Source organism: Meriones unguiculatus, chromosome 12, assembly GCF_030254825.1.
Source record: "Meriones unguiculatus strain TT.TT164.6M chromosome 12, Bangor_MerUng_6.1, whole genome shotgun sequence".
Classification (NCBI taxonomy): Eukaryota; Metazoa; Chordata; class Mammalia; order Rodentia; family Muridae; genus Meriones; species Meriones unguiculatus.
Genome location: NC_083360.1, coordinates 90408842 through 90425205, shown reverse-complemented (window position 1 = coordinate 90425205; position 16364 = coordinate 90408842). Strand labels below are relative to the sequence as shown.

The following is a 16364-nucleotide window of genomic DNA, read 5'->3' as shown; positions in this document are numbered from 1 at the left end:
TATGAGCCACTGTAATCCCATCTGTAATCTTATCTGTTATCTAAGGATAAGAGCTTGTACTTTAAATTTGTTAACTCTTCCTTTCTCTCTGTTTCTTGATTGCCTCTGACATAATCTGATTGGCCTGCTCTTTGATCACCTCCCCCTGAGGGGAGAGCAGCCTTACCAGGCCACAGAAGATGACAAAGCAGCCATTCCTGATGTGATCTGATAGACTAAGATCAGAAGGAAGGAGAGGAGGACCTCCCCTATCAGTGGACTTGGGGAGGGGCATGCGTGAAGAAGGGGGAGGGAGGGTGGGAAGGGGAGGGGAGGAGGGAGATGCTTATGGGGGGATACAAAGTGAATAAACTGTAATTAATAAAAAAAAGAAGCTGATAAATTAAAAAGAAAAGAATGACAACTTTGACCGTTGGTTTAATATTATCCTTATTTTAAAATATAAACACATTAAGTTATGAAATTTATGCTAAGCCCTACTTTAGCTACATCCTGCAAATTTTATTGCCTTATTCTTTATCACGATTATGCATATTTCATGATTGTTCAATGATCATGGCCTTCCTGGGTTCACGTCTGTGCTCAGTTGCCAGTTCCACTGTCCCTTTGATTAACGTCGCTCCTTCACCTTTTTTTCTTTTCTTTCCTTTTAACTACTTCTAGTCCCTCAGATTTAAAGGGCATAATAATCAATATCTGTGAGGTACCTGCTCTGCAGCTGAGGATGACCTTGAACTTGGGATCCTTCTGCTTCCACTTCCTGAGTGCTGGATTATTGGCAGGCACTAACATACTTGGCCTTCTGGGGATCTAACCCAAGGCTTCATGCTTGCTAGGCAAATACTCTACCGCCTAAGCTATATCGCCAGCTCTTTTCTCTGTCTCCATTCCTTTATGCTGTCTTATTTTTTCATAGTACCTGAAGTTATATCATTAGAATATACCATATCATGCATGATTAAGTCATTATTTACTTTCATCTTTTTATTACTGGTCCCCTCTACTAAGATATTTGATAACAGGAACTATTTATTTTGTTTGCTGGTACATCCCACCCCTTTAGAAGAGCCCCATAGACATTTGTTGGATAAAAGAATAAAAGTGTATGTAAGCCTCGTGCAAACCTGGAGAAAAGTTGTGGGGCTGCTTTCTTCAGTTCCCCAGTTCAGCCTGTTTATTCATATGCATCTTGTTCTTGAGTCTCTGATCACTGGCTGTTGTCTGTTTCCCCACTGACCTCTCCACCCATCCAAGGGCAAGCAAGCACTATGGCATCATTCGCCAGTGCCTGGTACAGGATTTTCACACCATACACAGAAGGGCATATCAAACATTGACAAATGCCAAGTCTGATGTCAAATCAGCAGAGAGGAGGCCTTATCTGCTAACCAAGAGGTTGCTCCAGGACTCTGTGAGATTTGAACTGGTGAAAGATTTAAGTTTGGATGTTGTTGTATGTCTGTGATCTGGGCTTGAAACACAGCAGTACTCTGCTTTCTGGTTTAGAAAGCTCTTTCCTATGTATCATCATACTGAATTGTCACAACATCGCTAAGAGGGAGGCATTTTTATCCTAATTTTCTAGACCAAAAAAAAAAAAAAAAAAAAAAAAAAAAAAAAGCACAAATTTAGAAAGTTAAAAACTATGCAGCTGAGAACTGGGAAACTTGAGACTGGATCCAAGGTTTCTGGCGACACTAATGTCTTTATAACATTGTGAGAAGAATAATGTGTATGCCTCCTGAGCAGGTTGGGTTCCAAGTCCTCACGGATGGACGCAATGGCAGGAGGCTTATTCTTGGAGGGACTTGGAGCTTGCTGCAGCAGGCTCAAGCAAAGCTGGGGTTGGGATTCATGTCTCTATAGTGGCACTTTAAACCCTACTCCTAGAACTGTTGAGAGAACAACATGAGATTCGGGGAAGGTTACCTTGCAGAAGCTCCTGCATAGCAGTCCCCCGGCTTTATACAGTTTTCACTGCTTCCTTCCTGAAATGCACTCTGTCAATACCTCTCCCTGACATTGGGGAAGAGGATGGTGAAGCAGGTCAGAGTGTACCAACTGGCCTTGTTTTCGTTCTGTGGCTGGAGGGACAGCTCAGCAGCTAAGCATGCTTCTTTCTCTTGCAGAGGACCTGGGTTCGGTTCGCTGTATCCACAAGGTGGTTCACAACCATCCATAACTCTAGTTCCAGGGTTCTGATGCCCTTTTCGGACCTCCACGGGCACCAGGCATGCATATGGTATACAGACATACATTCAGGCAAAGCACCTATGCATGTTAAACAAGTAAAGAAATGACCCTAGACCCGTGGGGGACCATCTGGGGGTTTGGGGCGGAGGTCAGCTAGTGCAAAGCCACAGCATGTATTAAGCGCCTGATAGGAAGAACAATCCAACTGTTATTTATTGACTACTGAGTATTGTTTACTCTGAAGGCATTAATTTTATTACCATGATGCAATTCCTGACACAAACAAGGGAGGAAGTGTTTATTTTGGCTCATAGCTGCACATAGGCCAGTCCACAGCCCTCGGCTCTGCGGATTTTAAGTCTGTGCTGAAGCACAACATCACCGCTGTGGGAGTGTATGGAGGAGGGTGTTCACTTCATGGTGGGCAGGAAAAAGAGAGTGAGGAAAGGGCTGACGACTCCAGGGGCCTCCTTCCTCTAAATAGGTCTCATCTCCTAATGTCCCGATACTGCACCACCTGGGAACCAAGAATTCAACACACGAGCCTGTTGGGGGACTTGTACGTTTTAATACGAGCACATGAATAGAACAAATCTGGGCCTCAAGTTCCTGAGTAGATCTTTAAGGTTTCTCCTAGACCGTATGAGTTTTCTTTCCCCTAATCTTTGTGCAGCTAGAGTCTGTTCCTTGTACCCCAGTCTCTGGCTGTAAATTTGCTTCAGCTAAGACCCTCTGGACTTCCTTCTCTAACAAAGCAGCAGCAGCAGCAGCAGCAGCAGCAGCAGCATAGATTGGATGTGGCAGCATCTGACTCCAGCTATTTCATCCTTTGCGATCTTCCCTTAATCATTCTCAGCACCAAACCTGCCTCTGCCCCTCTGTTTATGCTGTTCCCTTCTCTTGGAACACCCTTTCACAGAGTTCTGAGTGCATTTGATCACAGCTGAATGGCTCGTCCAAGACCATTTTCCCTGCCAACTCTGACCTGTTTTGCTTAGAAGGACCATGGAGCTATTGCCCTATAAACCTCATGGCATACAAGGTAGGAATGCCAAATTTACAAAGTTAAAAACACAGGACACCAACTAGATTTGAATTTCAGACAGTTTTTTAATATGTCTGTATAATGCTTGGGATATACTTATACTCAAACCTATTTATTTATCTGAAATGTGTAATTAGAAGCCTGTAATTTTTGTGGCTACTTTGGTTCATGGGTTTATAAGTCTTAGCATCCTTTTGGGAAGGGTGATGGATTTTTGTGGCTTAGACTGGAAAGGGGTCTAGGAGCCTGGAAGTGAAGATGGTCTGGGGCCCCACTCACTCTAGAGCCCTCTTTTCACAGACCAGAGATTCGGAGGACTCACCCCAGGTCACACTGTGGGTGGGTGGCAGAGGACGGGCTGACCGGCCCTTCCAGCCCTGCTCCCTCCTGTGCTGGTAACCCTGTTCTGGGATGACTGAGAGCTCAGGTTCCCATTCCCCTGCCCCTGACCTGCCCTTGGCTGGCTTCAGAGAGGGGTCTGATGACGAAATGTGATCCTGTCATAAAATCTATACCAAACCAACTCTTCTCACAGCCCACCCGTCTGCCTCAAAGGGGGCCACCTAATCCTCATTTATGAGGACTAGCAGCTGGGGCGGGTCTGAGTCTTTGAACGTGAGCTTGGGGTGCCCTGGATCAGTCAGTCCTGGCCAAAAGAACCTGAGAGTGAGGACATTTAGCTGAGCAAGCTGAGGGGGGCAGCTGGTCATGGGTCACCAGCCCAAGGAGCTCCAGGCAGAACAAGGGTAGTCAGAGGTGCTAGAGATGAACAACCCCAGGCAAGCAGCTCTTGGAGGATGTGGCAGCCAGATCTTCATCCAGCGGCAGAGGATGGAGACTGCAGAGCTTGCTGGAGTGAGCAAGGAGAGATGACACCAGGGAGATGACATCAGAGCCCCACAGAAGCCTCTGGAAATGGTTCAGGCAGTGTGATTCCAGTTCCGCCTCGGGACAGAAGCGAAGGCCCAATGAGGGTGCTGAGAGAGGGCGTCTGGGTGCTGGCACTGGTGGATTCGGGAATAAGCCAAGGCAGAGTTGCCCACACAGAGACAGGGGACACCAGGAAAGGAGCAGGAAGAAGCTAGGTGCCTCTGAGAGGACTTGCAGAGATGTGACTGCATAGGGAAAGACAGGATAAAGATTCTGAAGCGGTGTCTTCATCTGGACCCAACTCTCCTGTTACCAAGACTAGAAAAGAGGGTCTCGAGGCTGGAACAGAGAAGTACCCTCACTGAGAGCAGGGCAGGAACAGAAGAGCCTCCAGAGGAGATGGAGAAGGTGGTCACATAAGCAGAAAAGTAGGGGAAGGTGGGAAGTGGGAACTAGGGATGTACCCAGGTACTAAGTCCCCAAGCCTAGCGGAAGGAAGTGTGGGTGCTGAGTGTAAACACCTCTTTAAAGAAGGTTGCTGATGAAGACTCTGGAGGGGGCAGCAGCTGGAGGAAACACCAAGCTTACCAAAGCAGTGCCATGTGAGAGTCTCAAGTCTAAGTTGAAGTCCAGGAGGTGGAAAAGAGGGAGAGAACACACCTGTACTCTTGACCTCACCTCAGTAACATTTCCTTTCAGCCTGGCGTCACCAGCACTCCCTGACAAACGTGTTACCATGAACACGTGTCTTTACTGCATGTGACAATTTGATCTTGTTTCTTTCAGTTTTCTGTTTTAAAACTGTTGGTTCACAGTGGTCAGTTTGAGAGGACTGGGGAAGCTGGACAGAGGGAGGAGGGTGTACTTTTCAGGAGACAATCAAGGAAAGGCTGGCTTCCTAGAGGGAGAAGAATCATGTCAACCATTTGAAAAATGGAGGCTGAGGTTTGGAGTTCTGGCCATGGTATGATGGCCCTGACGAAAGCTAAACTTGGAGCCCAGTCAGCTGCCCCAGCCCTACACTCTTGCCATGGAATTATGAGACGGGAGAGAACTCCATTTTTTTGAAATGTGTGGCCACACAGGTTTGCAAACACAGATACACACAAACAAGGCAGACGCTTGTGCAAAGGCAAGGGCACACATCTTTATTCAAGCTTCTGCTGTTGCAGCTGCATATCCAGGTACATACACACTCATGCTGACACATGAATGTTGACCTAGGCAACATGCATATATCTAAATAGACAGACACATTTTAAACATGCACACATGTGGGTATACGTCTTCGGGTACATTCAAATATTCATACTTACATACGTACAGACTCACACACTTATTAGGCAGGAAGAACCAAGATGAGGCTTATCCATTGCACTCCTGATGTGCTCACCAACATGATTTTCCCAAATGCCAGAAACTGGACTGCATAATTTGTTGGGGACTTTGTTCCCACTTTCCCCTGTTAAACAGAAAAAAATAAGTAATCACACGTGTACAAGCCAGCACACATAAACACTAAAACTTAGGAGCGTTCCTTGAAAGTAACACAGCTTGCAAAAGCATATGCCCTCCTCCACCAGCCCCACTTTTGTCTCTGTGTCCTTGTCATCCCTCACCGCTCTCTCCTCAGGCTCCATCCAAGTCCTAGAACACTTTCTTTACTGCCTTTGCCCTCTCCTCTCAGCCACGGCTATGTCTCCTTTCCCTAGAGCCTGGTCTGGAAGATCCAGTTAGGGTTCTCCATAGATTTCTGTTCCAGGAGAGTCAGCCTCCTGTCTTCCTTGCTTGCTGGCTCCCCCCCGGACTACCAGCTGCTTCATTCATGGCTCTGCGCATGAGGGCCTTAATAAATAAATACAGGCTAATGAAAGAATAACTACCGAGTGGAGCAGTTTCGAGCCCCAGGAGCTGGAGGACGTGGGCAGTGCCCTTATCTTTCCATTATTGTCTCTATTTTCTTTAGGTTTATTTAAAAATTATTTCATGTTTATGGTCGTTCTGTCTGCATGTCTGTACCTCATGTGCATGTCTGTCTGTGTACCATATGCGTGCCTGGTGCCTGCGAAGACCAGAAGAGGGCAATGAGATCCTGGGTAAGAGTTACAGATGGTTGTGAGCTGCCACGTGGGTGCTGGGAATTGAGCCTGGGTCGGTTGGGAGAGGATTCCGTGCTCTTAACCACCGAGCAATCCTTCCAGCCCCTCTATGCTTGGTGTGTGTGTGTGTGCTCGCGTGCGTGCGTATGTGCAGTCCTAAGTGAATTCTGGGAACAGAACTAGAGTCCTCTGGAAGGAGCCGCAAGTGCTGGGTTTTTCCTCCAGCCTTCAAGGTCTCTACATTTTCCAAAGGAGCAAGGAAGGGGTATCCCGTCTGTTGGAGCTGGGTCTGAACTCTACTGTCCAATGTTGGCTTTCCCTCTGACCTGGAGTCCGATTCTACTGCAAGAGGGTACAGCCCCTCACTGTTCTCCAGGCAATCTTATTGCCGGCCAAGGGGCTAATACTTTGCTATAGATCAGGGGGACAAAAAAGAAGTTCCAGGGAATAAACAAGCTGGCCAGGAGTGTCCGGGGCTGCAGTTGTCTTGCGGATTCTGCAAGGAACCCTGATACAGGACAGAGGATACCCTCTTGGCCCTGGTGCAAGGTCGGAGGCCGGAGGGTTGCCAGAGCTCTCACCTGTCAGGCTGCCACCGCCTGAACCGGGCTGGGTGGGCTCCTACCGCCGCTGGGTGGCCTGGCCTGGGCCCGACAGAGCGCACTGCGGGACCCTCCGGGGACCCGCTGGGGAGCGGCGCAGGGATAGCGGCCTGGCGGGGACCGGGAGGGCGGCGAAATGGCTTTTCCAGCTCCGGCGCCCCGGCCGCGCTGTTGACACAGTTGCCGATTTTAATGAGAAATCTGGAGCGTGCGTGGGAGACGCGGCGCGGGGAGCACAGAGGCAGCGCTGGCGGCGCGGCCCGAGGGAGGGCGTTGGTGCGCGCTCACCTTTGAACTGCCGGGGACGCTGTTTACCTTGGCTGTCCGAGTGGCAGTTTTACAGATATTAAACACCGACCCAAGGGGAAGCAGGGCTTGGGGGCCCGTCTGCACCAAGGGATCCCGTGCCCTCCCTGCAGCTGGCGGTCGGATTCAATACTGGGGAGACTCCCGGCGCTCGCATCTCATCCAGTCCCAGCCCGGCTGTCTCCTAATTCGATTTTCCGTGTCGGGAGGAGGAGGAGGCCGAGGGCGGTCTGGGCCTTGCTCACACGCCTCTTGGCATGTCTGTGTCTAGGGGTTACAGATCTCCAGTCCAGGCACCTCCGCGACGGCGCTCCGGGTTGTGTGTCTCTCCTTGTCTAAGGGCAGAGGAGATCTCTCCCTCTCCCTCCCTTCCTCCCCCCTCTGTCTCTCTATCCCCCACCCCTCCAAAGGCTCTTGCGAGACGGAGGAGGGCTTTGCCTGCGCCCCAGGCTTCTGCCGGCAGTCAGAAGGCTCCCCGCAGAGGCACAAGCCATGTTGATTTTACGGAGAAGGCTGCTATGCACATTTCACTGCTGATTTATTGGTTTTTAACTAGATCCTTATGCTGGGCTAAAAAAGCCATCTTGCACTTTGTAAGGCTCTGCTGACTGCTGCTGAAAATGACACAGGGGCTTCTCCTTCCCTCCCCCACCCCAGCCCGTCGAAAGGGCCATGGTGGAGGTGAAAGCCTAGGATGGGAGCTAGGGCCCCTCTTCTGAGCCGGGAGCCTTCTGCTGCAGCCTCCCAGCCGCTGACTACCTGCGGTGTGCAATGGGGTGAGTGTGTTGGTACGCGGAAGACTTTACGGGTCTGGAGGGAGGGTCTGGGAGAGGCAGGCACATAGCGCTCACCTTATCTCTATTTTAATGAACTTGGCGGGAGGTGTCAGCAAGTGTCAAGGGACATTCTGGTTCCTGACTGTGTGATCCGGGAAAACTATATAAACTCTCTGATCTCGCTCTGATTTGCCATCTCTGTGTAGTTCTTACCTGTGATTTGGGGAGTAAACAGAATCTTGTTTAGAACTAGAATCTTCTCGCCCAGGGGGGTCCCGCACATTTGAGGTGGGGATGGGGTTAATGTTAGAATCCCCTCAGGGAGTCTTCCTCCCCTTTCTTGTTGGCAACTCCTGACACAGGGAAACTCCTTCATGTAGAGGTTGGCTAACTCCACACCACCTCCTGGGACCACATACGTGTTTCATAATTTAAATGGAAGATTAAACAATATAAACCGCACATTTATAAATAGTAAGGCAGCTTCAGTCATCAGCTTACCAAATCCTCAGTTTAAGTTCTGTGCGTGAAGAAACAGGCTTCATTAACCATAGAAGCTGTCTCAGGCCTGTGACTTGAAGCTAGGGTGGAGAGCTTCTAGCCTGGAGCTTATTTATTGATATCCTGGTTGCCTCTTCTATTATTTAGCAGCACTGCCCTCTTCCAGATGGCTCCATGGGACGACTGTGGGTGCACACACGGTGTAAATTCGTGATGGGAGCCTGGGGAGCTTTTTAGGGAATGGAGGCCTCGCAGACAGGCACCTTTAAGAAAGGCCCCTTTGGCCAGCCCTGAAAAAGCCACCAGAGAATAGGGTGGGCACAGTGAAGACAGGTCTGATTGAGACCCCCACAACTCAGGGACCCGAAGGAGGATGCTTGAGCATCTGGAGAATCCATCAGTGGCTTGATGGGTCGCTGTTAAACAAAGATGGGATAAGGTTACACGTGTTTTCCGTGGGAGTCAGCTCCAATTTCAGCCTGATGATTTAGTCAGGTGTAAGCATGAAGTTTCCAATTTAGAGGAATAAATCTCCAGTGATTTTATTATCCCCTGTTTTACCCTGACACCCAACTTCACCCCGGCCCCCTGTCAAAGCCCTCATGATGTGTTTATATAGGACACACTGTAATTGATTGGCGTGCAATAGAACATGACACAGAAAATGTGGCCTTCCCCACCAGGCTAACTCTGGAAGCTTCCATATTTCATCATCCTCCAGGCCCAATCAGTGGGCCCACTCACTGTGGTCACAAATTCCTGGGATTCTGGGTTGTCTGTGAATAGGAGTACAGGGCCAAGGGGTTCGGCTGGGACCCCCCAGGTGGTCCCAGAGGATGTTTTGGCCTGGAGCTGTGGGATGAAGAACACCAGAGGGAGGCTTCTGTCCTGGGCTGTTGGGCTTGACTGGATTCAGGACCAGCTATTCTGCCTGATGTGAGAGTAGCCAGATTGAATTTTCCATGGCTGTAATATATGGTAATTTCAATGCCCCAAGCTTCTAAAAAGGTCAGCTTTGAGTAACATGTTGTTTCAAGTGTCTGTGAATCCATGGTAATATTGTAGAGTAATACATCTACAGTAATACCATGTAATACAGTACTATACTATAGTAATAAATATAAATGCAATAATAAATATGAATGCAAATGTAGATGTGAATAATAAATATGAATGCAAATGTAGATGTGGCTCTTCATATTAACAGCCAATACCAATGTTGCTATCATCACTTATTGAGGGTTCCAACATGCTCAGCATGGTACTAGGCAGGCTGTACCATTCTTTTACTTAATTCTCCCAACAACATTATGAAGATATTGCTATGATCTTTTGTACATGGTACCAATGAAGACCAGGAGGGTAGTAACATTCAAGTTGGGCTGTTTAAGATTCTGAAATATTAGCATTGCTATCTTATGTGCAGCAAGCTGAAGTGGGAAAAGCAGACAGATATGGGGTGAGATGCAGCCTCAACCCCATGAGCTGTTGTCAGGAGCATATCTCATAAATGCTCACAGTGCATCTCATGTTGCTTAGCCTGTCCTCAGACCCCAGAGAGGTACCAAAGTAAAGAGCATCCAAGTGCTAGCTTAAAGAATGAGGGGCCCAGACATCCCAAACTTTGATGGCAGAAAGTTCTCTATGAGTCCTGCAGAACCCTACGGTTTCTTAATCTGACCAACATTTGGCTTCTTCCTGCTCCCTGTATCCCGTGATGGGTGGGGCATGCCCAGTGATAGCAATCTTCTGTTTATAATGAGCTGGAGTTTACTTTGCCGTAGCTTTGACTTAGGGCTCTCAGCTCTGCCTGTTCCGTAGGGCCACAGAAAACATCTGCTTCCTCCACTTCATGACTCTACAGAGTTCAAGATGTAGTAAATTGAATGTTTACTCACTTACCACTCATCCATCAACACCCTTCCCACCCTCTCTTCTTTCATCTACTTGCTTGGCCCATCCATCCATCCATCCATCCATCCATCCATCCATCCACTATCCATCCTTATTCATCAAGCAGTTCAGCTATCCATCAGGCATCCACTTATCCATTTATATAGTTATTGGTTCATTGGGTGACAACTCAAAAATCATACTGGTTAGGAACTCTGGGTGGGACATAAAAGCATGCTTTTAGTAAACTTGGAGAAATCAATAAGCAAGATTCATACCTACAGATCTTATCTATTTCAAAATGTGTATCACCTAGGGACATCTTGTCCACTCATGCCTGGTGAGGAGTCTGGTTTGTGCATGCAATTGGGGTGAAGGGGAGAAGGTCAGGGGGGGTGGGGCTCAGGGTAGCTTCTTGTACTCTTCATCTTCACAGCAGTGGTTCCCAAACCTCCCTAACACTGTGACAGCCTTTCATACGGTTCCTCATGTTGTGGTGACCCCCCAACCATAAAATTATTCTCGTCGCTACTATGATCTTGCTACTGTTAATGAATCATAACGCAAGTATCTGTGTTTTTCCAGTGGTCTAAGGCAATCACTGTGAAAGGGTCATTCAACCACCAAAGGAGTCACAACCCAGAGGTTGAGAACCCCTGCTTTACAGACTGGGGACTCAGATATAACACCTGCTTGGACCAGAACTGAAGTTCTTGTCCCAGACTTAATCTCAATTCCATTCACACACTCTTTTGTTCGACACAAGCACTGCCTGTCACTGCCTGTGTCAGAATCCTCGAATCTGGTGGTGAGAAACACTGAGGTCCTTAGCCACAGAGAACTGATCATCTAGGACGGGAAACAAGTGCAAACAAGGTGATGATTAGGATTACTCTGGGTTGTGAAGGGTTATTACACAAAAGAGCAGAAGTCCACAGAGCAGAAAGGATGACACTGTTTTAGGACAATCAGGAATTTCTGGCAGTTTTCACTGGAGATGGACTAGGGTCAAAGGTGACGGGGGCTTGGGCCCTTAGTTGTGGAATAAGGAACAGGTAGGAACTGACAGTACCCTTGAAAAAACTGCCCAGAAAAACAACTCCATAGGGCATTTCTGGGTTTACTTGTCTGGATACCACCCTTGTTCCTGGTGAAGAATGGGGACGAGTGATTTTCCTGGATCCCAGAGTGGGCCAGGGGATAAAGACATAACATGTTTGCTCACTCACCACTCACCCATTAACACCCTTCCCACCCTCCTTCCTTTCAGCTACTTGCTGGCCTATCCATCCACCCACCCATCTACCCACCAATCCATCCATCCATCCATCCATCCATCCATCCATCCATCCATCCACCCATCTACCTATCCATCCATCTATCCACCCATCTATCCATCCATCCATCCATCCATCTACCCAACCCTTCCACCCTCCTTCCTTTCATCTACTTGCTGGCCCATCTATCCATCCATCCATCCATCCATCCATCCATCCATCCATCCATCCTTAATCCATCAAGGATGAATTAGGTCAGATGTGGCTTCTGGTACTTGCCTGTTCTCCAGTCCCAGGCCTCTGGAGGTCTGTGTGGGGAGAATTTCCATTCTAACTGTCCTCTTCTGGAGTGAGGGCATTGTGGGGACAGGGCCTAGAGTGCTCATTAGCTGATCTTGATGTTGGGGAACCTGATATCTCACCCAGGCTCTGGCTTTCTGTGGGACACAGGGAAATCTCTTTCCCTCTGAAGAGCTCAGCTTCTCTTACTGCAGAGGGTTAAGCTAGGGCGGCCCTCGGGAATCCTTCTAGGGAGGCCTCACTTGGTTTTGAATGGGCATAGACTAGATGATGACTTCAGCATGAGGGCTCAGTTCTGATACGACACCCAGCTACCATATAAAACAATTTTCTTAACATAACATTTTACCTTCTAGAAAACTGACAGCCAGATACAGGGTCATGGTGGAACTTAGCCCTGAAGAATCGATAGTGCTTTTGACTGCTGGTGTCCAAAGATGTTGCACTATGGATCATAGCTGCTGGTGTGCAGGGTCCTATGGGGTTCCCGCTCATACTGGATCTGGGCTCACTTTGTCACGCTTCCAACAGAATGTAGCAAGGGGACTGATGATCTGGCTGGAAGGTGTATAACAAATTACGGCATACCTAGAGGCTTAAAGTAGTGCATGCGATCGGGGTGAAGGGGAGTACTTTGTTTGTGTGAGTCAAGGCCTAGTGTGGGTGGGCTCTCTGCCCAGGATCTCATGGGGCTGAATCCTCTGAAGCCCCTTATCCCTTGTTCAAATTCATATTGGTTGCTGGCAGAATCCAGTACTTTGTGGCCACAGGGCTGAAGTCCATGTGCCCGGCTCTGTTCTAAGTGCCGTGTACACGTCAGCTCATTCAGTTTACACGAATCCCTAAGAAGTGGGAAGTAGCACAGCCCCGTATCACAGGTGAGGAAAGAGCTCACGTGCTCAGTGTCACACAGCTGGGAAGCGATGACTCTCATCCCTTCCCTGTATGCATGATCTGATTACGAGAGTCTAGAATTTCAGGAGTGTAGACATGTGAGATTCAACAACTCCTTTGGTTTTGACAGCCTCAGATTCTATCTGTTGATGATTCTTGAGTTCTCAGGTGCTAAAATTCTAGAATTCTCATATTCCAGCTTGAAAGGCCAATGCCTGGCATCGGCAGAGGTGAGGGTCAGGGGACTTGAGGGGGAGTGACCCTCAGCCTTGCCAGTCTCTCTGCTCCAAGAGTCAAAGAGGCTGCTGCTGCTCCTTCAGGAACTTGGTTCAAGTCTCTGAAACCTGACACTTCTTTGGAACTGGGAGCCCTGGGTGGCTGAGAGCAGGAGGGAGGCCTCACCAATGATGGGCCTCCCGCAGCATCCTAGGAGAAGGGCCAGAATAAGCAGTGAGACTGGGACTCGGCGTTCCCTGAGAATGATAACATTCCCTGTACCCTGCAGCCCCCAAATAAGTCAATGTTGCCCTCAGCGCGTCTGAGGCTGGAGGAGGAAGAGGGAGATGATGAGACTGTCACCCCAGGCAGGCTTTGTGCTTCTGACAGAGCCTGGGCACAGCACCTAGCGGTCCTGAGATGGATGTCTGCTCCAGGACCACAGGGAGGCCATCCAGAGCCCGGAAGCAGAGCTGGCTGGCCATGTTGTGCAGGCAAAGATAAGGAGCCCTGCAGGTCAGGGTTGACATGTGGAAGCATTTAGGAGCCTGGGAGCTTAGGCAGTGCAGAATGAAATGTCCTGGAGGGCTTGGGGCGCAGAGGTTTCTGGACCCTGGCAGCCTCATTCTACAGATGGTGAGACTGGGGGAAAAGTGTTGTCGTCCTGATGGAGTTAGCATGGAGCTCAATCAAATCTCTGGTACCCCTAGACTTCAGCTACACCGTTCAGCATCTCTTGTCAAGCTCAGGGCCTTTGCTGGTGTCCAACCATTCTCTTTCTTCTACTGAAGTCTTGGTCCCTCAAGGCCCAGATCTATTGCTGCCTCCTCCAGGAAGCCTTCTCCAATCTCTTGTGTCCTCTTACCCTCTTCTCTGAGTCTTAAGAGCAATCTACCTACAGCTTTTCTTTGGCTATCACTTTCTTTTTTGAGACATCTTTTGTTCAAATTCTCTAGGCCAATTACACGTACTTCCCTATAGAATACCCATAATGGTTCTTTGAGTAGATAAGAATCCCTGAGAAGTACAGTCATCTGCTTAAAGTCATGCAGAAAGTTCCAGAGATGGGTTTCCCACTGTAATTTAACTGGATCCCTTGCCTGAATGGAAACCCCTGACCTCCCACCTCCTTAGAGGTTACTCTTCTTCAAGGACATGGCTTGTGTACATACTGCCTTCATGTTGTCCTCAGAGCATGTGACCCCTCACTGTCAGGGCTCCTGCTTTCTGTGTATGGCCACTCCCAGCACTCCTGAGCAATTCCCAAATTGTTTGGTGGAAGGTAGACTAATGAGAGGCTCTGTGGATGTACATTGGCCAAGTAGGCAGCGTCCAGGCACGGTCTGGTCTCCGTTCTGGAGATGGCTTCAGGAGTGGCTATATGAGCTAGACTTCGAAAGGCAGAAGAGAGAGGTTGGGCTACGGAGACGCTGGCTGGGGGGGGGGAGCTGTAGGTTGCTGAAATAAGAGCCACAAGCTACAGTTTAGATGGTGAGGGGCGTGTTAAGGAGTGACAGAGTTCTAGGGTTCCTAGGGAGGAGTGTCACTCTGGACATGCTTCATGGCCTCTCTCAAGACTCTTGCCGCTGGTTTTTGTGACAGGCGATAGCCACCTTCCTGGAGGGTGATTCTGTGGCATTTCCTGGAAGAATTTCTGGGACAGAAGCATCTGGAGACAGAGTGAGGTGGTGGGGTGAGCATTGCCGTCCACTATCACTCATGTTTCTGTCCATCCCATAAATCACATCCTTCCATTCACCCACAGACCCCCTCTTCTGGTCCATGGCTCGTTCTGGAACAAGGTGGGAGGTGGAGGCACAGGGGGTTGAATCAGTCAGAGTAGGAATTCTTTCTTCAGAGCCTCTTGATGACCTGGCAGAAATGGGCCTAGAAACAGAATCTGGTAGCATGGGGGTGGCAATATCCAGAGGAGAGTACATGAGAACAGAGTGGGACCAGGCATCAGGTTTCTGAGCATAGTTACACTGGCTAGTGAGAACTGTAATCTTGAGCCCAGCCCGGATTGAACGGCCCAGAATTTGAGGGCATGTTTCTTCTCATCCGAGTAGTTTAGTTGTTCATGCAAGAAGTTCATTGGCACCTCTAAAATAAGCAGAGCCGATAAGACACCCTCTGCAGGCTCAGCACCTCCAGTTTGCAAGTCTCTCCCTGCTTAATGCATTTCCCACTTCAGTTTTCTTACAGACCTTGGAAGGTAAGAGAGCATTTTCACAATCACCTGTCAGAAGAGAAAAGCGAAACCCAGAGAGGAAAGGGATTGACCCAAGGCTGTGAGAAAGCCTCGGGAGTTAGGATCAGGATGTCTGTTTTCTGGCCTCTTAGGCCATGTGCACGTGGCTAGGAACTCTGTGTATGTGTGGTGTATGTTCATGTGCGCGTGTGCACATGGGTGTGGAGACGAGAGGTTGACATTGTGTTTTTCTTCAACTGTTCTCCACCCAATTTTTTTGACACAGGGTCTCTCACTGAAACTGGTACCTGACTGGCTACTGAGTTCCAAGGATCTGCCTGTCTCTGTGCCCCTGACAATTAGGGTTACATCATGCCCAACTTTTATATGGGTGCTGGGATTTCAACTCAGGCCATCACGTTTGCACGGCAGGCATTTTACTGACTGAACCATCTCCACCCCCGGCCACCAGTAATCTAACCAGTTATCTAACGATAACCTTAAGCCTCAGCAGAGGCTGAGCAAAAGATCTTGCAGGCAAGGTCTTGAGGAGGGATTTTCATATCTCTTCACACAGTGTGTAGGTGACAAATGGAATTGTAGCCCGTTGGGGCTTATAGGGATGTGTCTGCATAGAGGCTTACAGGGTACCAGGGAGGAAGATAACTGAGACTCCAGAAGTGAAGACAGAAGAGAAGGTCCTATCCTCTAGAGGGCCACATGGAGCCTCAGTAAAGGATCCAAGAATCAAGCACACCAGGTTCTAATGCCTGGTTTGCTCCCTCTCAGCAGGCAAGTTACCTACATCTGTGTGCCTCAGTTTTCCCAAGCTAACAGGAATGTGGGCATCCTGATGGTACTCAGCACATTGGAAACGTGTCTGACAAGGGTCCCACACGCTCAGGAGACATTAGATGCCACTATGATGTCTTTTGCCTTGCCAGAAGGGAGTGAGGCCATTTATAGCTAGATCCTTCCTGCCTTGGGACTGTCCACAGCACTGGGGTCACCTGGGAGGGAGGAGGGTGGTGACAGCCAACTCCACAAACCAACACTGAAGGAATCAGCCAGGCCGATGGCCTGCGATGCCTGTGAGGCTGAGTGAGCGGCTGCCTTGAAGCCCCACGTCACTGTGTCCCCAGGGATAAATCACACACCCATTTTAAATGCTTATTCAGAGCTTTGGGCTGCAGGCCCAATC

General features: G+C 48.9%; 2 long non-coding RNA genes across 2 annotated transcripts in view; one reads left to right on the top strand and one right to left on the bottom strand.

Annotated features, from left to right (window-relative positions):
- Positions 1 to 5229: 5229 nt before the first annotated feature.
- Positions 5230 to 7321, bottom strand: LOC132646870 (uncharacterized). Its single transcript, XR_009585211.1, has 3 exons — positions 7098 to 7321; positions 6789 to 6977; positions 5230 to 5570 (listed from the first exon to the last, which is right to left on the bottom strand). It is a non-coding gene; the product is annotated as an uncharacterized LOC132646870 (long non-coding RNA).
- A 23-nt stretch (positions 7322 to 7344) lies between these two features.
- LOC132646869 (uncharacterized) overlaps positions 7345 to 16364 on the top strand; it is a 93025-nt gene continuing 84005 nt past the window's right edge. Inside the window, exon 1 of the long non-coding RNA XR_009585209.1 lies at positions 7345 to 7891. This is a non-coding gene — a long non-coding RNA (uncharacterized LOC132646869). The remainder of the gene's footprint in view (positions 7892 to 16364) is intronic.